This window comes from Haliotis cracherodii, unplaced genomic scaffold (assembly GCF_022045235.1).
Source record: "Haliotis cracherodii isolate W230 unplaced genomic scaffold, xgHalCrac1.p SCAF_14, whole genome shotgun sequence".
NCBI classification, from domain to species: domain Eukaryota; kingdom Metazoa; phylum Mollusca; class Gastropoda; order Lepetellida; family Haliotidae; genus Haliotis; species Haliotis cracherodii.
In genome coordinates, this window is record NW_027266269.1 from 37049459 (window position 1) to 37073250 (window position 23792).

The 23792-nt window shown below is 41.5% G+C and overlaps 1 protein-coding gene across 6 annotated transcripts in view; it reads left to right on the forward strand.

Moving 5' to 3' along the window:
• Positions 1–23792, forward strand: part of LOC139461224 (voltage-gated inwardly rectifying potassium channel KCNH7-like) — a 279271-nt gene that overhangs the window by 145097 nt on the left and 110382 nt on the right. Inside the window, exon 1 of one of the 6 annotated variants that reach the window (XM_071242847.1) lies at positions 18577–19718. The exons of the other annotated variants lie outside the window; for them this stretch is intronic. The gene's annotated coding sequence lies outside the window, so the exon portion shown is untranslated. Of the gene's footprint in view, positions 1–18576; positions 19719–23792 lie in introns of those variants that run through there. 6 annotated transcript variants of the gene reach the window in all.

The following is a 23792-nucleotide window of genomic DNA, read 5'->3' on the forward strand; positions in this document are numbered from 1 at the left end:
AATTTAAGTAAGTGGTCGTCTCTCATTTCCAGGCTGTTGAGTGACCAGCGGTCAATCGTCCAACCATCCCACTTCACCGTTTGTTTACACAAAATATTTCCGATCAATGGAGTATTGATGTTCAATATTTATGAATGTGTTCGAGCAAACATCGCTAGGAGAACCAGTCACGCTGACTAACCCCAGGTATTAGCTCAGACGTCGCTCTCAATGCTGGCGTGTTAAATTACCCTCGACTTTTTGTTCGTCATATAATAAATATTTTTGGGACAATATTTTCCTCTTCACGGGCTGGTATTGTCAGAACGTAATGGTCTGGTTGATTTATTTTCGCTGTTGGCGTGTTTTGGTATTTCATGTGCATATTTGGTCTAATTGGGCAATTATGCTTGCATAATAGGTACAAATACACATTCGTGGGTATTCTTGAACCCAAGGGTCGGAAAAACCCCGCGTCAAATCGCAAGGATCATTATCAATATTGTTATGACAGTGGGCCATTGGATCATGCAAGCAGATTGCTAGTTCGGCATTTTAGAACCTATGCACGCTGGCAGTTTATTGATTCGAACTATTTTCTATTTTCTACTTTACCTGACAAATGTAAGACGGAAAAGAGAGGATATTTAGGTCTGTCAAACATATGGCATTCACACTCACATAGAGTGGAGATTCTTCAACGATCTGGGGAAACACGCTTCACTTTGACAATATACACATACTCGGCTACATCCAACTCCACTGCTACATCTACAACTACCACTGCTACATCTACAACTACCACCACCACGACTACATATACAACTACCACTGCTACAACTACAACCACCATTGCTACACCACTGCAACATCTACAACTACCACTGCTACATCTACGACTACAACCACCGTTACATCTACAACCACCACTGCTACATCTACAACCACCACTGCTACATCTACAACCACCACTGCTTCATCTACAACTACCACTGCTTCATCTACAACTACCACTGCTACAAATACAACTACCACTGCTACGTCTACAACTACCACTGCTTCATCTACAACTACCACTGCTTCATCTACAACTACCGATGCTACAACTACAACCACCACTGCTACATCTACAACTACCACTGCTTCATCTACAACCACCACTGCTTCATCTACAACTACCACTGCTACATCTACAACTACCACTGCTACATCTACAACTACCACTGCTACATATACAACTACCACTACTGCAACACCTACAACCACAACTGCTACATCTACAACCACCACTGCTTCATCTACAACTACCACTGCTACATCTACAACTACCACTGCTACATCTACAACTACAACTGCTACATATACAGCTACCACTGCTACATATACAACTACAACTGCTACATCTACAACTACCACTGCTTCATCTACAACTACCACTGCTACATCTACAACTACCACTGCTACATCTACAACTACAACTGCTACATCTACAACTACCACTGCTACATCTACAACTACCACTGCTACATCTACAACTACAACTGCTACATCTACAACTACCACTGCTTCATCTACAACTACCACTGCTACATCTACAACTACAACTGCTACATATACAGCTACCACTGCTACGTCTACAACTACCACTGCTACATCTACAACTACCACTGCTTCATCTACAACTACAACTGCTACATCAACAACTACCACTGCTTCATCTACAACTACCACTGCTACATCTACAACTACCACTGCCACATCTACAACTACAACTGCTACATATACAACTACAACTGCTACATATACAACTACAACTGCTACATCTATAACTACCACTGCTTCATCTACAACTACCACTGCTACATCTACAACTACCACTACTTCATCTACAACCACCACTGCTTCATCTACAACCACCACTGCTTCATCTACAACTACCACTGCTACATCTACAACTACAACTGCTACATCTACAACCACCACTGCTTCGTCTACAACCACCACTGCTTCATCTACAACTACCACTGCTACATCTACAACTACCACTGCTTCATCTACAACCACCACTGCTTCATCTACAACCACCACTGCTTCATCTACAACTACCACTGCTACATCTACAACTACCACTGCTACATCTACAACTACCACTGCTTCATCTACAACTACCACTGCTACATCTACAACTACAACTGCTACATATACAGCTACCACTGCTACATATACAACTACCACTGCTACATATACAACTACAACTGCTACATCTACAACTACCACTGCTTCATCTACAACTACCACTGCTACATCTACAACCACCACTGCTTCATCTACAGCTACCACTGCTACATCTACAACTACCACTGCTACATCTACAACTACCACTACTTCATCTACAACCACCACTGCTACATCTACAACCACCACTGCTACATCTACAACTACCACTGCTACATATACAACCACCACTACTACATCTACAACTACCACTGCTACAACTACCACTACCACTGCTACATCTACAACCACCACTGCTACATCTACAATCGCCAGTGCTACATCTTCAACTACGACAACTACATATACAACTACCACTACCACTGCTACATCTACAACCACCACAACCACTGCTACATATACAACTACCACTGCTACGCCTACATTCACCACTGCTACGCCTACATCCACCACTGCTACATCTACAACTACCACAACTACATATACAACTACCACTGCTACATCTACACACCACCACTGCTACATCTACAACCACCACTGCTGCATCTACAACTACCACTGCTACAACTGGCCTAGTCGTCTAAGGCGTCAGAAACCTATGATTATGTGTTCGAATCCCGGTTCGCCCCCATTATGTTTCTAGGTTTGTCAGCACCATACCCGTGCTCGTGGGTTTCACTGAAGTGGTAAACGTCTGAGACCTGCATCACTTCGGGCTTTCCTTCCACATTAAGCTTACACGGCGCAATAAAACTGGAAAATTGTTAAAAGCGGCGTTAAACCCAACTCACTCACTCACTCACTAACTTTTCTGAAGACGTTCTACAGACAAATACCGATGCAAAAGAACAGAATAATCAAAGACTATTTAAAGGATGCATAACGAATTCGACGGACGCGTAAATCTCACACACGCCATTACGAGTCAAGCTGGATCTGTCGTCATTTGCGAGAAAACAACATAGGACGCGACAAGCCGCGAAAAGCTATGCATTGGCAACGTTTGGCAGCTGTTTGTATTCATCGAAGGATCCGTAATCTTTCCACATGCTGAACTTCAAATTAAGTACTGGAGTCGATAGCAACAGGTCGCGCTCCGTGGCCAATCCGGGCTTTTAAATCGATTTGCTGTTAGACATGGATTTCCTTTCGCAATAAACCCTGATTGGTTAATTATTAGGGATAACCTTAATAGCGAGAATTCATTGGCTGATGCATTGAAATGTCAAACTACACTGATGGGTATAATCGTGGCACGTACCAGCACACTAGAAGCGAGTTGCTCGGACTGCACGAGCTCCCGACACTGACAGCTCGACTTCCGGCTTGAAGATAGCTTAAGTACCAAAAATGGCTTGACGGATAAGCGAGACATCTCATAACGGGTCAGGGCTTTGTTAGTTCCATATGTCAAATTGACTATTGTGAGAACGGTGGAAATAGTGCGCTTGATTAAATCCACGCTACAATCTGTCAACGGCCAAATTACCTTTGAATGGAGAGACCGCCCCATTAATTCGTATCTTCCGTGCTGACTACTGAATGGCTAAAAGTGCTGAACATTCAATCGGACACACATATCCAGTGTGTGGGTAGTTGTTCTGGCGCGAAATACAAAGTTAGGAATTAATGTAATAGTGGTATATATTTAATGTTTGATTAAAAGTTTCAGCTACAAGTGCATAATAAGATATTCTATTAGTTTGGTTTTGTGTCTTGTTTCAGTCGCACTCAATATTCCAGCTTTATGACGACAGAGATCCGGGTAGAATAGGTCTTCAGCAACCCAAGCTTGCCTTAAAAGGCGACAAATGCTTGTCGTAAATAATGCAGTATGGACCAGACCAAGCAGTTGCTGAGACGTCGGGGTACGATAACAGACTCTCAACCAAGTCACTGAACCTGGCCACCCAATAAAGTTCAGTCCTCTTTTCCGACAAGCATTGGGGGCGGGGCTGCGATAGGGTGGGGTGGGGTGGGGTGGGGTGGGGTGCTGTAATATCCTTTGGTGTTGGCTTTGATTTGAATGTGATTTCGATTATCGGAGCTACAAGCGGTTATATATGAATGTTAATAGAAAATTATGAATATCTCACATTTAAGGGAGCAACCATTTTATTTCCATACGCATGATGCTCCGGGATTTTGGTTGGTGGGAGGCTTTTGGTGATATCAATTATGTTTTCAACATGAACAGCTGTTCAGTTATTTTTTGGCATAACTAGAAATAACGAACTGTGATATTTGGACTTTGCTCGAACACTGCACATTAATTTCTTTCCTACAATGTGAGCTGTAGAAGGGGCTTCAATTTTTTTTTAAATTCCACATCTCCCCGAAAATCAATGGTTGCTAACAAAATACTATAAATCATGTGAAATTGTTGCACGATGTCGAATGAAGCGTGGAACCTGGACCATCCTTCGATTTCTCCCAACTTTAAAGCTCATACACCATGAGCAACACGCTCATCACGCAACAACGTACGGGCCTTGACAGCAACACGCTCATCACGCAACAACGTACGGGCCTTGACAGCAACACGCTCATCACGCAACAACGTACGGGCCTTGACAGCAACACGCTCATCACGCAACAACGTACGGGCCTTGACAGCAACACGCCCATCACGCAACAACGTACGGGCCTGGACAGCAACACGCTTATGACGGAACAACGTACGGGCCTTGAAAGCAACACACTAATCACGCAACAACGTACGGGCCTGGACAGCAACAGGCTTATGACGGAACAACGTACGGGCCTTGAAAGCAACACACTAATCACGCAACAACGTACGGGCCTTGACAGCAACACGCTCATCACGCAACAACGTACGGGCCTTGACAGCAACACGCTCATCACGCAACAACGTACGGGCCTTGACAGCCCTACCGTTTTTAGGACGCCTTTGTAGGCCGCGAAATTGAAGCTACCGCGAAGAAACTCATTTTCAATAAGATGATTCTTACTTCTTGTCACCAAAAGCGGCAAACCTTAAAGTGGAATTTTAATCCCATTTCAATTAGCTCGAACGTCCAGTAATTAAGTAACTTTTGAAACTTTTATTCCGGGAAAATTTGAAATGGGCTACGCGAACGTTTCAAATGAAGGGTTCTGTTTTTTTCCAAACTGAGACGAGAGGCTTTTGGCTGAGGGCCTGTCTTTAAGAAATTTGAAACGCAATGCGACCTTACTCAATCAACCGGAGAGTGGGGAGCCATATTCGAGGAGATGTCTAAATTAAAAATAAACATCGCAGAGGGCAGTTGGGATATCTACATTGCACCATCTCTTGGACGCTCGCTTGGGGATATTTAAAGTGGACAACGAAGACCGAAAATTTCCCTTGACCAAACAAAGGGGATCGACTTGCCTAGACACTTATAAGATCAAATTTCGGGGGCTTTTCATTGTCTGTTTGATTGGGGGACCGAAATAAGAATACGGTCCATGCGTTATCGAGCCTGAGTTCGATTTCAGAGGCTGTGTTCATCGATTTGGTGGTTGTCTGTTTATTCTGAACATTGAAGACGGTCCGCAGTCGATGGCAGATAGAACTCGCTGCAAGAACAAGGCTTGGGATGTATTGTAAATCAATAGCGCGATCAGTCCTCACGTTGTAATTCTGAAAAACGGAGTTTTGGCAAGCGAAAAAAACCGATGTCCACCTCTTGAGGTATTTCAATGATGACGGAGGCATTGGAACGAAATGAAATTCTTCATGGAATTGTGGAAAATCAACATTTATCTTTGGAGAATGTTGTCGTTCCCGTGGCTGGCCTGCCTTCGATTGTTTGGACTTGGATATGAGCTCCTCAACCGACGGCCAATGAACATCTCACTCATCTGAAGCAGACCAGATTCCCATACATATTTAAGAGTACATGTTGGACGAAAAGCATAAATATGTGTATGGGTTATTCTTATCGAATTCCACCGATGGTTGCCTTTGATGTGCGTTTTCTTTGTTGCGATTTTACCATATCTTAATTTGAATTTCCGAACGTTTTAAATTAAATAATGCATAAGAGGCAAAAACGATCCAATTTGGAATGACATGGGCAATCTCATAGTGTGGAAAGAAATTAAACCTGTTCAAGTGCCCAATTTACATAAGTCAATATTTCCTGCCAAACAGATTTCATAGTGTTCTTGAAAAAGGAAGAGGTTTAGGCATTTTGACGTCATGGCTAGCTGCCGGTGATACCGTCTGTCCTCATGAGGGGGTGGGGTGGGGGGTCGGGAGAGGGGGGGGGGGGCCAGTTTGTTTGTTGTTTAACGCCGCACTCAGCAATATTCCAGCTTTATTTCGGCGGTCATTATATATAATCGAGTGGGGGACCAGACAATCCAGTGATTGATATCATGAGCATCGATCCACGCAATTTGGATACGTTGACTTGCATCAACCAAGCCAGCGAGCCTGACCACCCGATCCCGTTAGTCGCCTCTTACTACAGGCATGGGTTGCTGAAGACCTATTGGAACCCAGATCTTCACGGGTCTTCAGTGATATACTCAGTCATTGTTGAAGGGTCATATTGTGAGTGTCAAACATGACCATATGCCAAAAAGTGAGTGAGTTGTGTTTAATGCCGCTTTTAACAGTAGTCCAGTCCACGGCGTGTTAGCTTAATGTGAGAGGAAATCCCGAAGTGATGCAGGTCTCAGACGTTTACCACTTCGATAAAATCCAACAAGCGTCAATAGGTCTGAGTATGTTGGCAACGTGATAAACAGTTTTCGAACATGTTGTTTATGCCTATGGCACACTAACTAGATACTTTAAACTGAAAACATAGACAACATTTAAAAACAATGAAAACCGCAAGATTCAAGGGGCCGGAAACAACTACCCGGAACACGCGCCTGAACGCAACCAGTGGTTCACCCTATGCAAGTGTAAAACACGACAAGTAACAGTAAACGTGGGTAAAACAATATTCATTCCAGATGCAACTGATCTGCTCTCTTGGAAGTTGGACGTGCGACGTTTTATCTCTTGTTTTCTGCGTGAACCCTGATAACTCATGATGTCAATCACTGGATTGTTTGGTCCAAATTCGATTATTTACAGACCGTCGTCATATAGCTGGAATATTGCCGAGTGCGGCGTAAAACAAAATAAACACACACAATGACGCTATATAGGATTGTAGACAATTGGGATATGAAAGAGTGTGTGAGTGAATGAATGAATTGCGTGGATCGATGCTCATGATGCTTATCACTGGATTGTCTGGTTCAGACTCGATTATGAACAGTCATGCGTGCGTGTTTTTGCGATTGCTTTCCTAAAGCTGATTTAGTTTATACAGATTTTACGGTTATGTGATAAACAACAACTTTATCAAATCAATACGTCAGTAAATGCAATCTGCGGAAAGATATAGTACTGTTTGGCTGTGTGGATTCGTATTGCATGTCAAAACCTGCTTTAGCTAAAATGAGAATTATTAACCCAAAGCTTAACCGATTTTCCGAAATGACCTCGAACGAAACTCCATTTTATCTCAATTCCAAGTGCAATTTTTAGTTTTGAAACTTCGTACGTATATTACATGCACAGTAGATGCCTTTACAAGATGAATGACTGCAATGTGCACCAGACCCGACGTGATTGACAGCTATGTACAAGGTGGCTGACATCTTGCAGATGGGGTAGGAATGTATAAGGCGTCACACACGATGGACAAAGATAGCAGAAGCGAAAGACGGTTGCAGACATCTCCCGACGATCCCGTTGTCAATCAAAACCTTCACTCTGCGATCTTATGAAACGTTATTGGGTTTTAAAAGCGGTCCCCACAAAACATGTGTCAAAGCTACACGTCATGAATACGAGAGAACCGTTTCTAATCTGAACCCCCAACTCAGCCTCTTATTTCAAGGCTTACCAACTAAACGATCCACGGGGAGCCCAAATATGTCATTTCGTTCAGAGAAGGCGCACGCCTGTCCATTATGACAAGGACATAATTCATAAATCAATATCTAAAATTGAAGTGATATTGCAAAATGTATGACGGCCGGCGCAGCTATTATTTTATAAATAGCGTGTTTCTTCAACAATCCACTCAGGAATAATGATTACGAAACATTTGATAAAGTAAAAAAATCCAATGCTATTACCGTGCAATCTTCTGTTTAAATCATGTGCAGAGTTTTAAGACATATCTCAACAAGCAGGTAAGCTTTACGGCATGTTTTCGTGACTTGGCCGAAATAGATTCAATATTGAACAATTAGCATATATTTTTCAGTTTTCATCAGCAAAATATTCAATAACGAATTTCGCTCTCTGTGTCCTTGGGAATATGTCGCTGGTTTGGAACGTCAACGGCAAACCCTGATCTGTGACCTGATTTACAGGTTTAAATTGGTTAATCCTGAGCAGACAATTTGTAATTAAGTAATTTGTTTCTTTGTTTGCTTGTTTGTTTGTTGTGTAACGCCGCTCTCAGTACAATTCCAGCTATATGACGGAGCTCTGTACATAATCGAGTCTGGACCACAAATCTACACTGCAAATTGGGGCGATATTTTATGTTTGTTTGTTTGCTGTTTAACGCCGCACTTAACAATAATCCAGCTATATGACGGCGCCCTGTGTTTTATGTTTTCGGGACAAGACTATCAAGTGATTGCATCGATCGTTGCAATTGAGATGACATAAATCAACCACGTCAGCGGGCCTGACCACCCGATCCCGTAGTCGCCTCTTACGACAACCATGGGTTGCTGAAGGCCAATTCTAACCCGGATCTTCGCGGATGAAAAGTCATACGTATATGCACACAGAGTGTACATATATTGGACTAAATACGCAACTATAAGCTAAAATGTCGGGACGCTTATGAGCTAAATCACGAATCTAACTAAATATAAATCACGATAAATTAAACAACGCTGTCGACATGAACAAATATGAAAGATGTTTATTGATGATTTATTTGTCGTTTAACGCCGCAATATTTCAGCAATATGACGGTGGCCTGTAAATAATCGAGTCTGAACCAGACAAGCCAGTGATTGACATCATGAGCAACGGTCTTCGCCACTGGGAAACGATGACATGCATCAGCCAAGCCAGGGAGCATGACCAACCGCTTCCGTTAGTCGTCTCTTACGGCAATCAAGGGGTTCAGAAGATCTTTTCTGACCCGGATATTCACGGGTCTATCGATTGACGAGGTCACATGAACTACGTCATCACGGAAAAATAGGCCCAACCCTTACAATTAATAAAAAATACTTTTGGGCTGACTAAATTCCGATCCTCTTCCGCATTTTCAGAATCTTTTTTAAAGTCTTTTATGTGACCAGTTCTCACGCCACACATTGCCGTTCGTGATTGTGCAGACCAGGAACTTCTATACAATATTGTCATTCAGTACGATATTGTCATTCAGTACAATATTGTCATTCAGTACGATATTGTCATTCAGTACGATATTGTCATTCAGTACAATATTGTCATTCAGTACAATATTGTCATTCAGTACGATATTGTCATTCAGTGCGATATTGTCATTCAGTACTATATTGTCATTCAGTACAGTATTGTCATTCAGTACAATATTGTCATTCAGAACAGTATTGTCATTCAGTACTATATTGTCATTCAGTACAGTATTGTCATTCAGTACAATATTGTCATTCAGTACAATATTGAGATTCAGTACAATATTGTCATTCAGTACAATATTGTCATTCGGTACAATATTGTCATTCAGTTGGAGTGGTTGGTGAAGTAATTCAAATATTTGTTTTAAACTTACAACCCATTTCACGTGAGTAAAGTTATGATAAACAGGAATTCGTTGCACCGTGGCCAGCAACATACCGACATCCACAGCATCCCAGTGATAGACGTTGTGCAGACTGGATGTTGAAGAGGGTGATTATCCGGCTGGCACTTGGGATTCAGATGACGAAGAGGCAGTGACGACCATGATGATATCTCCACTAACGGTGATGTAGCATCTGCGCACACATCTCCACGGACTTTCTCCCGCATCCCGTGCGTGTCCACTAATAGAGGAAGCCCGACATCCGTCGGTTTTAAAAGGTTCTAATTTTCGACCCTCCATGTTCAAGAGACGGGTGATTGTACAGGCAACTGAGGCGAACCGATGACTTACATTTTTTTATGAAATATACATTCCATGATTGTAATTACAACGATGGTTTTGAGATTGATGATGATTATCATGATTATCATTACATAACAACGATGTTTCTGTCGTGGTGGAGGCAGTATTATCGTGGTTATTGTTACTGCAAACGGCAGCGCATCTTCTTGGGACAAGGGTGTCCGCTAGCCTGCGTGGAAACTGCTTGACACTTCCCTATTTATCAAAGTCTATTCTTCAGGCAGATTCCCCATTATTCTCGGTGCCTTAGGTTTGGTACCTCCCAATCTGTTGACTGACATCGGGAGAGTACCCGGGTTTGCTACCAGGAATACAGCCCTTCTGACAATCTGGGTAATGCAGAAGGCTGCAGTGTCAGGGAGTCTTCACATTCTCCGAAAAGTTCTGGGTGGGTTTGACTTGGCAGCGCTTCCTGGGAAAGTCCCATTCGCTGTCTGGGCTGCGTGTAGAGGGGGCAAGGGCCCTGAGCTGATGATGAGCATAACCAGCCTCATCATACTAATAATACAATCATGAAGGGCCTCCATATTAATCAAACCACGCCCTCACATCATATTTTATTTGATAGATATAAGCGACGGAGGGCCCCGGGAAGAGCGAGGGTGGTGGGATCTATTGTCTGACATGATTCTACGTGTAAGGGTGTCAATACCCTGAATTTGTTTTTTCGTCCGATCAACATTATTATTATTATTATTATTATTATTATTATTATTATTATTATTATTATTATTATTGTTGTTGTTGTTGTTGTTACTATTATTATTATTATTATTATTATTATTAAATGATGATGATGATGATGATTATTATTACTATTATTAATAATATTATTATTTACAGATTTTTTTGATTTTTTTTCATTTTCTTCATAATCACACAATATTAAGAACTAGTGTACAGAATTGGCGCTGATGGCGGAATTTCGAGTGTCCCTGTTTTCGTCGACTGATTCATGTTGTCCTCTCTCTCGGCTCCTCCAAGCAGCGTGAAGCCTATGCACTTAGTCAATATCGATAGGAAAAGAAGCTAAAGGCGAACAAGTTAGGAAACATGTCTCGTCAATCAATTGCCACAAAGCATCATAATTCACGAATTCATTCGTAAGACGTTGACAAATCCGGAAAAGGTCAAATGTCACCACAAGCCGGTCTACAAGGGAGGCTTTATTGTGGACAAATATCGGACTTGTGTGAAATGATTCTCCCTCTACACTGGCCATTATGACAACAGTTGGCGACGCGTGCCCCTTAATTACATTGCCTCGTCGGACACATGGAAATACGCCATTGGACAACGTGATTCTAAAGTGGCCGATAACTTTATCACTGGCTATTTAATTCTTTGAATGAAAACTGTCAGCGAGAGGAGGCTCGATTTAGTGAGATGAATGGATGGTCGATAAAGCGAGACACCGGAGCTACAAGCAAGAAACGGTTGTCAATCATACGATAGTCTAAACCAATCGATAAACTAACAGACATGAACATACGTATGACATATTGGACCCTTCCTCCACACGAGACACCTTATTTTAGGATTGACGTTAACATTATTTTGCCATTTGAGAAGATATTTTGTGTTAACAACGACGTATATGTGAGTATTAAGTTATCTAGATATCAAGAAAATAAATTATTATTCAATGTTCCATCGAAAAACACTTAACATATATTGAATGATTTTGAAATAAATAAAGTGATTAGAATAATAGTCAAGTACCAATTTCATCTTCAAGACAGAATCTTCGAGAATTCAGCATCCGTCGCCATCTCATAGAAGCGGTAATTGTTGATGAACTTATTCAAAGATAAAATCGTTCGCCCAAATTCCGAAATCTCCCCCTGGTGTTGGTTAGCCGTCATACATCAAACAATGGACGACGTTTGCTTGTTTGACGTCTATGATCAAACTGAGGCTTGATTTAGGTCGAACAAGTCTTCCCGATCACTCGCAGGGTCTGAAAGTTCATACAATGGCTCCCGCAAAATATAAGTCTGCGTTTGTAGTCATTCAGCTTAAACGCATACATTGACGGCTTGTTGTGAACGTGTTCAAAGGGGCTCCTATTTGGCGGGCAAAGGGCACACTGCTTTTTTCGTCTTTGCACGGAAAACACAGTCGCACTCTGAGCGTCATGACCCCCCATGGAAGATGCCGGTGGCTAATTTTCTTTCATTCCTTATCAGGATTCGCAGTAGAAATCAGACAAATTGCCGTACATAACAGGTCCCTTTGAGCGACTCCTACTGTCATTTCCACATGTGTAATTACGGAAAAGTATAGGTCGAACTCTTGATTACACGCCACGCTGTAAGGAGATTGAAGCTTTTATGAAAATCTAATACCGAGAAAGGTCTTACAGGGAGCTTTGCTGGCCGTCCTTTGTAAGGTTATTTTAGACGGTAATTCCATCTATCAACTTTTTTCACGAGCTACTAGTTGATATAAGGCCTCTAAGCTGTATTATGATTGGAAATGCCATCAAAGATATTAAAAATATATCTGGAAAATCGTTGTATAACTAGAAAAATTTAATTGGACTTCGTCTTGATTGAGCTGAACAAAGGTAAACGTCGGTATATGAATACGACTATTAGGCCAGTGACAGTGCTGGTGTAAGGAGCTGATGCTACAAGTATGTGTGGTACTGACCTCAAGGGCAAGGTCATACTGAGTTCAACTGAACCCTGGGACATGTGTTTTGACCTTGTGAAATGCATCATGTTGAGATGAGGAACAATACTGAGGTCGCCATAAAAAACGAAACTTAACAATGGTCAAATACATCATTGTAATATTTTTAATAAATTGAACGACTCCGAAATAACCTCAATTATTTCATCTCGTCTCATGGTGATGATATTGATGAAGATGACGAGGACGACGACGATGATGACGATGAAGATGATAACAACGGTGATGATAATGGTGGTGGTATTGATGCTGCTGCTGCTGGTGGTGGTGATAATAATGACAACGGTGGTGTTGATGTTGGTGGTATTGATGATGCTGATGATGTTGATGATGAAGATGAAAATACTGATAAGGATAATACTGATAATGGTGGTAATGATGACATCGACGACGACGACGATGATGTTGATGATGATCATGATGATGGGGATAATGAAGGTGTTTCTTGACTTTTTCCAATTTTCTTTAATGTATTTCTTATTTGGCGTGTCTAGTTCATGTATAAATGTTCAGGGAAAACTACGAATGGGATATTCTGTAGTGACAGCTTCACGCCCGTGCTTTGGAGCACATATTAATGATAGCATCCAACGGTATATTCGACATTGACGACTGAATGGAATGGTGGGTCATGTGACTGACACAACAGGTGTCACAGAGAGGTGAAGTGATGAAGCCATGGGTTCATCCGTGTGCTGTGTTTTGACAAGGTCTTGGCAAATACGAGGAAATCTAGGAGTCTAATACTAGGACGACAAACGGCGAAATGCAGTCGATATTTGCACCAGAGTTCCTTGTTCATACTTGTCATGCCATCATATTACTCGGGTCATTTTATCGTGCCGTCATAAATCCATGCATACTTATGCATTCTGGAATAACATGTTGCAAACAGCCTGCCTGTGCATTTTTTGTGGCATCATTATACAATTTTTCTGCTACTAATTGGCGTAATTGAATCATAATATAAATATGTTATATGGGAGTCGTGCAAAAACGTATTTGCACTTCCTGTCTCAATCATATATCATGTATAACATGGCATGTCAATCATGTATCATGTATAACATGGCATGTCAATCATGTATCATGTATAACATGGCATGTCAATCATATATCATGTATAATATGACATGTCAATCATGTATCATGTATAACATGCATATGGCATGTCAATCATGTATCATGTATAACATGGCATGTCAATCATGTATCAAGTATAACATGGCATGTCAATCATGTATCATGTATAACATGGCATGTCAATCACGTGTCATCTGAACGAGTCAAACCAATCACGCCCCGCAGGCAAACTCATGTCAATCATATGTCATGTATAGCATGCCATGAAAATCGTATATCATGTATAACATGGCATGACAATCATATATCACGCATACCTGGACATACCAGCATTTATAATGCTTTACAAGACATAACAATTATTGTCATGGATGAAAAAGATCATAGAGTATGCATATAGGGTCATATCAATCATTGATCTCGCATAAAAAGACTTACCAAACATGTACAGACAGCAATCATATGGCATGCACAAGACAGCAATTATAGGGCACGCATAACAAGGCACACCAAGCAGATATCATGCATAACAAATATAATCACGTTTTTGTCATGATCAAATTTTAATCGATCGAAAAACATTCACAAAGCACATCCAGTTAGGTTTTATAGATCGGCTAATCGTCAGGTCACTTCCATAAGCAGGTGAGTATCGCTGCCGGCCAGGGTCGAGAAGTAAACAGTTTCTACGCAATATGGGAGTCTCCCGTTCTGAAGTCGCTATTTTGCCTGTTGTAGAAGATGATGTAGTATGTTGCCGAGTCAGCTGCTTATGAAGCGACGTGTGTCTCCGAAGACAAAAGATTGGCGCCTTTGAAGTCTGGTTTCTCAGCGATGACGACTTCACAGTGACTAAGTGGATGTCGGTATGGAAAGTGAAATCGACAACTGGGATATATGTGCTGAAATGTAATCTTCCTTAAAGCGCCACGTCTTCGGCATTTTTCGTCCGTTAAATTAAAGCGATAAAACTAGTTCTATTATCTGAAGAAATATGTAGTAAATTCACAGTCCGGTGTACGATTCCGACTACATCATGAGCATGTGTTTATCAATCACCTTCAAACAGTGATGATACCAGGTGTTCGCAAAAAGGTGAGCGTACCGGTGGCACCCGTCACAAACACATGCAAAGGCAAGTCAATTGTTTATCTGAAAAACATGGTGTCATATTGTACAAGTCAAAATATAGAATTGCATCGGACGCCCTGTTTGTCACTGATGCATCACATTTGGAAATGTTCACCACATGTTCACTAAAAACCTTTTTTTAAACTTCACCGGGGTCGTTAAGAAAGGAACATAGGTGCATTTGTACTGAAATATACATTTTTGTACAAGAACCATATCTTTGATTCATAAAGACACTAACAAAATCGAAAACAGATACATTTGCACCAAAATGCCCATTTTCGTAAAGCTTAGTCGTGAAACACTTCCATGTATATCGATTGAGATTTGCCTCGACCATGTGTTTCCTTTGTTCAAGTTCATGCATATCGATCACTGTATTTTACATATAATATTTATCGATCTATGGAAAACTGACGATCGACAAAGAGATGCTCTGATAATGTTACAAAAAGGTTAAATGATAACAGAGATATATTTACGCGTTGACTTGATGACCTGATCAGACTGTAACACATGTGGTGCGAGGATCAGACTGTAACATATGTGAGGTGAGGTGAGGTGAGGTGAGGTGAGGTGAGGTGAGGTGAGATGGGGTGGAGTGAGATGAGGTGGGGTGGGGTGGGGTGGGGTGAGGTGAGGTGAGGTGAGGTGAGGTGGGGTGGAGTGAGGTGGGGTGGGGTTAGGTGAGGTGGAGTGAGGTGGGGTGGGGTTAGGTGAGGTGAGGTGAGGTGGGGTGAGGTGAGGTGAGGTGAGGTGAGGTGAGGTGGGGTGGGGTGAGGTGAGGTGAGGTGAGGTGGGGTGGAGTGATGTGGGGTGGGGTTAGGTGGGGTGGAGTGAGGTGGGGTGGGGTTAGGTGAGGTGAGGTGAGGTGAGGTGGGGTGGGGTGAGGTGAGGTGGGGTTAGGTGAGGTGAGGTGAGGTGGGGTGGGGTTAGGTGAGGTGAGGTGGGGTTAGGTGAGGTGAGGTGGGGTGAGGTTAGGTGAGGTGAGGTGGGATATAACGACGCGTCCAATGTTATTGCACTCATATAGCGACGTGCACGTGTGTGTGTGTGTGTGTGTGTGTGTGTGTGTGTGTGTCTGCTTGTTCTAGTCCGGACTAATGCCGATTTTGTAGTGCAAGCCCACTGAGATACCATGCCGCAGTTTAACATGGATACCCCACTCACACCCACTATAGTTACTGCTAGCCGACCAGTCCCTGTTTTATCCAACTAATGCCGAGTGTGAAACCAAACTCACTCACTCACTCTTCGAATGTCTCTCTACGAGGTATTACTAGTACACGCATCTGTTTGCCTGAGGACTTCTTTGTGTTTACTATTTTTTAAAATTACTAAATTTGGAATCGAGTAAGGTAGATATCATTGTATCCATGGAAACCAGAGGCAACTGCAGCGTACAATGTATATCGGTTGGTCAAAATGGCTATTGATTGCGGATAGAAGAGACCGCGCCCTGTCGCTCTAACATTAGAGAGTGAGTATGTTTTTATACCGCTTTGAGCAATATTCCAGCAATATCCTGGCGGGGGACACCAGAAAGTGGCTTCACCCATTGTACCTCTGTTAGCCGTGGGGGTGATGAGCGAACGATTGTACCTTTAGGCTCCACACCGTCTGACAATGTCGAGACACACATCGACTATTAAATGACTCTTGTATACAGAAAACGCCACAGTGAGATGGAGGAAGCTGTTATGAGTTATCTACATGGACGGGTGATGAACCTTACATGCATGTATTCATGGGACTGGAGGCCGAGTTTGTCTTCAACCGAAAAAAATGGCATGCGGAAGTGCCGTGGTCGCCATTAGAAGCAGCATGTAAACAGGGAGCTGTAATATGTGATCTGTGAGTTGTGAGTTGTGATCTGTGATCTGTGAGTTGTGATCTGTGAGTTGTGAGTTGTGATCTGTGATCTGTGAGTTGTGATCTGTGATCTGTGATCTGTGAGTTGTGATCTGTGAGTTGTGAGTTGTGAGTTGTGATCTGTGATCTGTGAGTTGTGAGTTGAGATCTGTGAGTTGTGATCTATGATCTGTGAGTTGTGATCTGTGAGTTGTTAGTTGTGATCTGTGAGTTGTGAGTTGTGAGTTGTGAGTTGTGATCTGTGATCGGTGATCTGTGATCTGTGAGTTGTGAGTTTGATCTGTGAGTTGTGAGTTGTGATCTGTGATCTGTGAGTTGTGAGTTGAGATCTGAGATCTGTGAGTTGTGATCTGTGATCTATGATCTGTCAGTTGTGATCTGTGAGTTGTGAGTTGTGATCTGTGATCTGTGATCTGTGATCAGTGATCAGTGATCAGTGATCTGTGATCTGTGAGTTGTGAGTTTGATCTGTGAGTTGTGAGTTGTGATCTGTGAGTTGTGATCTATGATTTGTGATCAGTGATCTGTGAGTTGTGATCTGTGATCTGTGAGTTGTGATCTATGATCTGTGATCTGTGATCTGTGAGTTGTGATCTGTGATCTGTGAGTTGTGATCTATGATCTGTGAGTTGTGATCTATGATCTGTGATCTGTGAGTTGTGAGTTGTGAGTTGTGATCTGTGATCTGTCGCAGTTTCTGTGTTATTCCCTCCGTTACTAACAGCGATGAGCCATCAGAAACACATCGTCCGCAATATGCACATGTAGATATATTCAAAAGTCCCTTTTCTTTTAAAGACATGATTTAAATTTGCATATTCAAAAGATACATTTTGCTTCAGCGTATTGGCTATGTGTAATAGTATTGAGACTACCACTAGATTAGATACAAGTATGACTTGGTTAGGAGGAATATTGATGTCATTTCAAACTATGTTTATAGATTTAAAACAAGGCTTAGTGTACCAAATAAAAATGTCATCGAATTCGATATTTTACATTAAGTAGTAAATGTTTCAATATATTCGGATTATTATTCAAGGGGTAGTTCTAAACGTATCATAGATGAAAATATTCCACTTCTTGTCATGTGCACTGGTATATTTTATTAAAAAAAAACGGTCCACAATCAATGCCGTTCGTGTTGACGCCTGTCAATCACAGCAGCTGATCACTGACAGGCATGCATTTCATTAGAGACACATCGCAACACAGCTCGTATCGCTAACTCCACATGCATGCTGGGATCGATATGTGACCTCTGACCCCCGTGCTTACAGCAATACGGATCAATATTCTGGAATGGCAACGTGTTGTAGCACCGAGAGCTCCACAGCAGTGTCTTGTTGGACACTAGAGTAAATATACATCCCCAGACACCAAGCGGGTATTCATCGCAACACGCTCTACCCTTCAGACAGGAAACGCTGTTCGGAGCCAAGTGAACCAGTGACAACGCACCGTGATTTGTTCATGACTAGAAGAATTCGTGAATCGCACTTGGTTAAATGAGAGTGTTAACATAAGTTTGACTTCTTTCAAACGGAGAATTAATCAGCTGATCGTTTTGTCATCGGAAACTTGAGAAACACGTTGGATGAAAATAACTGAGTAACGACGACATTCAAATGTCGATAAACGCATGCGTCTTGAAACTGCAACGGAAACCTCACACTGAATATTTGTGGGGGACAAATCATAAATCGAACTGACATGGGTGTGTTTATTCTGATTCGGAAGATTTTAAAAAAACCTTGAAACACTCCTCACATCTTACCGGTAATCAACTTCAGTGTGCGTATTCGTAAATAGTCTACCTGTGTTCACAAATGGTACAGATAGCGTGTTTGCATTGGCGGTCGATGGGATCGAAAATGGACAGATCGACCAGCAGTGAGCTTTAACTCGTCACGGTTCGACGTTCTGACAGGGAACGTGTTTCAGCGACCAGGGATGATCTGAGTGCAATCCGACCATTACGAGACAGTGGTGTTCCGGAATATCTACAGACGGGTCTAAGACTTTCAGGAACCAGTCCGTCAGTGTAATGCCAAGTCTCGTCTGTATGCGCCCTACTTCTAAGGTTACCTATATGGCAGAAGTCAACGCTGCTTGTTGAAGTGTTTGTCTATCTCTGCCTGATGGCAACACAAGGGTGGATTCATCGATTGAACCTCGTCCACCTTTAGCGTGAGCGGAAAACAAAGCTGAAGTCTTCGTCAGGCATTCGTCCCTCGTGTGCATGACGCTTCATACTATTCCCGCTGGATTTGTACAACCTTGATTTTCAGAGTATTTGTGATGATTTTGGGGGGCATCTGATGAAAATCTGTTTTAATAACTGAATTTGTTGAGGTGGTCCAGTCGTCTTAACTGATAAAAAATATTACATAAAAAAATATTATCAGTTTGAGAAAGTAGCGTTGTTTGGATACTACAGAGTGAAGTATACCCACTTAATTGGGATATATGAACGTGATTTGAGGAATGCTGTGCCAGTTTCTAATGATCTCCAGCTGAACTCCCCGAGGAGGATACCTCATTCCCGCGGATCCGGTCAAGGTGAGTGATCGAGGCACCTTTCATTCCGAGACCTGAAATCACTAGATGAACAGATTCTGTTCAATATCAGGAACAATGGCCCAAGAATGTTTATCTGCAGTTGACTGAGCGCCTGTTGTTTTGCTTGGTCGTCTCACCCGTGACTAGCATCCTTGTTGATCAGTCATGTGTTTGTATTTTTAATAAGTTAATTTAAATCACCAATTAAATACACTCCGGACACCACACAGCGGATGCAAACAAACCGGTTATTTATAAGCAGAGATAAAGAAATACACCAGCCTCACCAGAAATTCAAAACATTGTTTTTTAAGTCAATACACGTACAAAGAATGTGTTTTGCTGGAGTGATATTCTTAAAATATTAATGACCGTTTAGACGTGTGTACAACAGACACACCTGCTATACGCCCACACTGTTATAAAATTGATAACGTATCGAACTGGACGATTGATTTTGCATCCCTTAATCTAATTAGAACAAGATTTCAACTTTCAAATAGGGCTGTGTTTTACCTTTAAAACAATTCAATCATCATGCTTGAAGTCTCCAGAGACAAACGGTCGATTTGATGTGTATACTTGACTGTACCTGGCATTGTCGGGGAGCTACGAGAGGTGAAGTACCTTGCCGGGTGTTTCGCATCTTGCAGCATCCCTAATCAATAAAATATATCGATGTGAAATACACCCAAGGTCCGCTTTTGTCTCACTTCAAACGCACTTTGTGTTGTACATTTCGCCGCTTCCGTAAACCTATAAACCTATCTATCTTAAGAATTTTATGATTAGTTAGTTTTGAAAGAGCCATCTGAAAATCGTTATCCTATATATGTACGGGCCGAGTCGTTTTAGAAAAGGAGCAAGTTTTATCCGAACGCAGTGTTTGGTATGTAACGTTGTCACAACGACGTACGAGGATGTGTTGATACTGAAGCCGGCTTGACACTTGATTCTGCCGGGTGGACCAGTGCTTTTACTGCTGATGCTTGCAATGATCAGAGCTGTTTCAAATAATATTGTTTTGAATGATTTTTGTGATTGTGTTTCTTATGAAGTACACTACACATATCGATGATGATGATGATGATGATGATGATTTGAGGATGATGATGATGTTGATGATGATGATGATGATGATTTGAGGATGATGATGATGATGATGATGATGATGATGATGATGATGATGATGATGATGATTTGATGATGATGATGATGATGATGATGATGATGATTGGAGGAGGATGATAGACACGATTGCTATGTCTGTTCTGGTTTTCACTATATTTTGTATATTTAGGCAACAAACACATACATTTTTATTCAGATAGTGCGTGGGGGTGGGGTAGACATGCCAGCACTGTTCACGAACACCTGGTGTCCCCACGGTTTTTCAGTGATCTATTCAGATTCTTTTACCGATATTTTGCCTTTAATGCCACATCAAAGCGAGACTGTTTTTTTTTCTCTGGCGTCGACGTTTAATATTTGTTGATGATAAAGGTAGTCGTGACAATGACCATTGCGACATTGTTAGAGAGTAGTCTTGTGATGATGATGATGATGATGATTGCCTGTTAAAGATGACGTGTTTTGAATAACCGGAAGAAACAGCCAGAAAGATATTAATGATGTGTATAACGATGATCATTTTTCTGAATAATAAGCTGATTTCTTGAAAATTCCATTCCGCACAAATCTATGACGTTGACATAAAGAAAATTTGTTAGTATTAGATTTTTCAAGTTCGAATCCATAATCGCATTATTTTTTTAACTGTAAGACAAATGTATAGTGTCTTTCTAAGCCAAGAGAAGCCGGATCTCAGACAAGATGGCTCTCTCGCTTCATCAAGACCTCCTATATATTTCCACACCTTAGATCTTCAAAGGCCTATTTTCTCCCATTTTGTCCCTTTTGTTCTTACATCGATTCATCACACTAAGTCGCTAATAGCGCCCATTGTCCCGTCCCCGCATGGGATCTTCTTGGTTTTGTGCCTGATCACAGAAATGTGAGTACAGGCCCTGTCCGGAGCTTGACTGGAAGCAGCGAGTCAGCCCCAGCTTTTCGCCCGTGTCGCTCTGATGCACGACATGTGTGGCCGCCCGGTTATTGTCGAGCTCAGGTCTTTTTTAATATTTCCCGGTATTTGTTTTTCACGGGGTGTATGTCTTGTGTCACTGTAAATTATTGGTAAAGAAAAACGAATTTTGTGAGCCGTCAAGAAGAGTAAGATTAGCTGCTGCAAAAAATAATATTTTATTCTTGGTTTGCCCTGCAATAGAAAATTTAAATATATTAAAATGACAACTCTTGCATACATTCGTGTGTTCTCCCTGAAATGGATCATAATTGTGTTGCCGGGCAACAGAAAGTATACACCCATGTTTGATGGTGGCTGACGGGAGATAAGCAAGAAATAGTTTTTCGATGGTGATGTGATTGATACGGTTGTCAAGGTTATGTGTTGTTCCTCGTGTCTGCCGTATTTCGGCGACTGTTTCCAGCCTGGTAACATTTTGACAACATTTGCTTTCTTTTTTCCCGGCTGTTTATGTAGGAATATGTTAGCATTGACGAAGAAATAAAAAGACTTCTGTGTAAGCTGTTGACACTTACCCTAAACATTACTATGATCAAATTTTAAAATACAGTTCATAGATTGAGTAAACATGGACACATTTCCACATGTAACAAATTGGGCTAATTCTTGTTCATCATACTTTATTATTAGGGTTGTGTTTCTAAGAAAACATGTTATAAATATTTCTTTCAAACATATCATGTTACATGGTTTAACAGTAGGGACGTTTGAATGATGGAAAACCCGATCAAACACTGGAACTTGGTCATACAGAACGGTAGTCAAACGTGATCCTGTGTGTATCAATACAACAATACATTGATAATAATAAGCATTATCAAACTGCTGCAGATTTAAACTACCTCAGGGACAGGTTACGGCGTGTAGAAGTGATATTGCACTGACAAAGTAACACACATATAGATATATACGTGATGAACTTCGGAAACAGCAATCGCAATATATCATCACATTCTGGTTGGTCAGTAGTTTCAGGGGTTTGCACCTAAACATATATTTAAATATAACTAGCTTTTCAACAATTTATCCCTAATTAAGTGAAATTGCAATGCAATTCTTTAAAGATGAATTATTGTTTCAATTTTGCAGTGTCAGTTTTGTTTGATTCTGGCTCTGACAATGATATTCCTATGAAAACGTATTTTCTTACAACCGATTAAGTCAACACTGGAGAGCACTACACAGCAGCAAGAGGCTGAAAAACACTTTAAGTTGAAAGAACTCAAAACACAAAGTTGGAATACAAAACAGAAAGATGCATGGTAGGTGCAATATAGATGTGGTTTGATGTTGACGGCGACGTGTTTAGGCGAAATCGGCCAATCCCTTTGAAAACCATTGCATGTAGAAATTCCTTCACCAACCGTCACACATTCGCCACTTGAGATCAGACTAGCATGTCATGCCTGACCTTGCGTTTACTTAATAGACGGTTTGTGGTTCGGGAGCGCTTACCCTTTCTCAAGCTACCCAAAGTTGGTGCTGTACTGAATCATGTCACGCGGTCAAATCTCGCTCACGTGTTAATTAGCGGCGCCCCTCGAGATTTGCCCACTGAATGATTCATGTATCGAATGAATTGTAATTTGATTCAGTGTTATAGGTCTGTGTGTTTTGTGACTGTTTATATCAGAAAATAAAACAGATTTCTTAGATGATGCGTCCTTACCTTCGTGACCATTTATGGCATCGCTAGGTGAGTTGATCACTTCGATGTATCCATTATTGACTTTAACTAATTCACTTACACAGTCTCGGGCTGCCGTGGTTGCGTAATTATCCGTCAATAGATGCAGCCATATTAGATTAAGTAAATATGAATATGGATTCAGTCATCGTGGACATGAATGAACTGTGTGGAATGGTTCATCCGGGTCGACCAAACTGAACTACAGCGGAGACACAGGACCAAATGGTCATAGAAATCTTACCGTCAATCGAAATTCACATTGTCTTGATAGAATAAA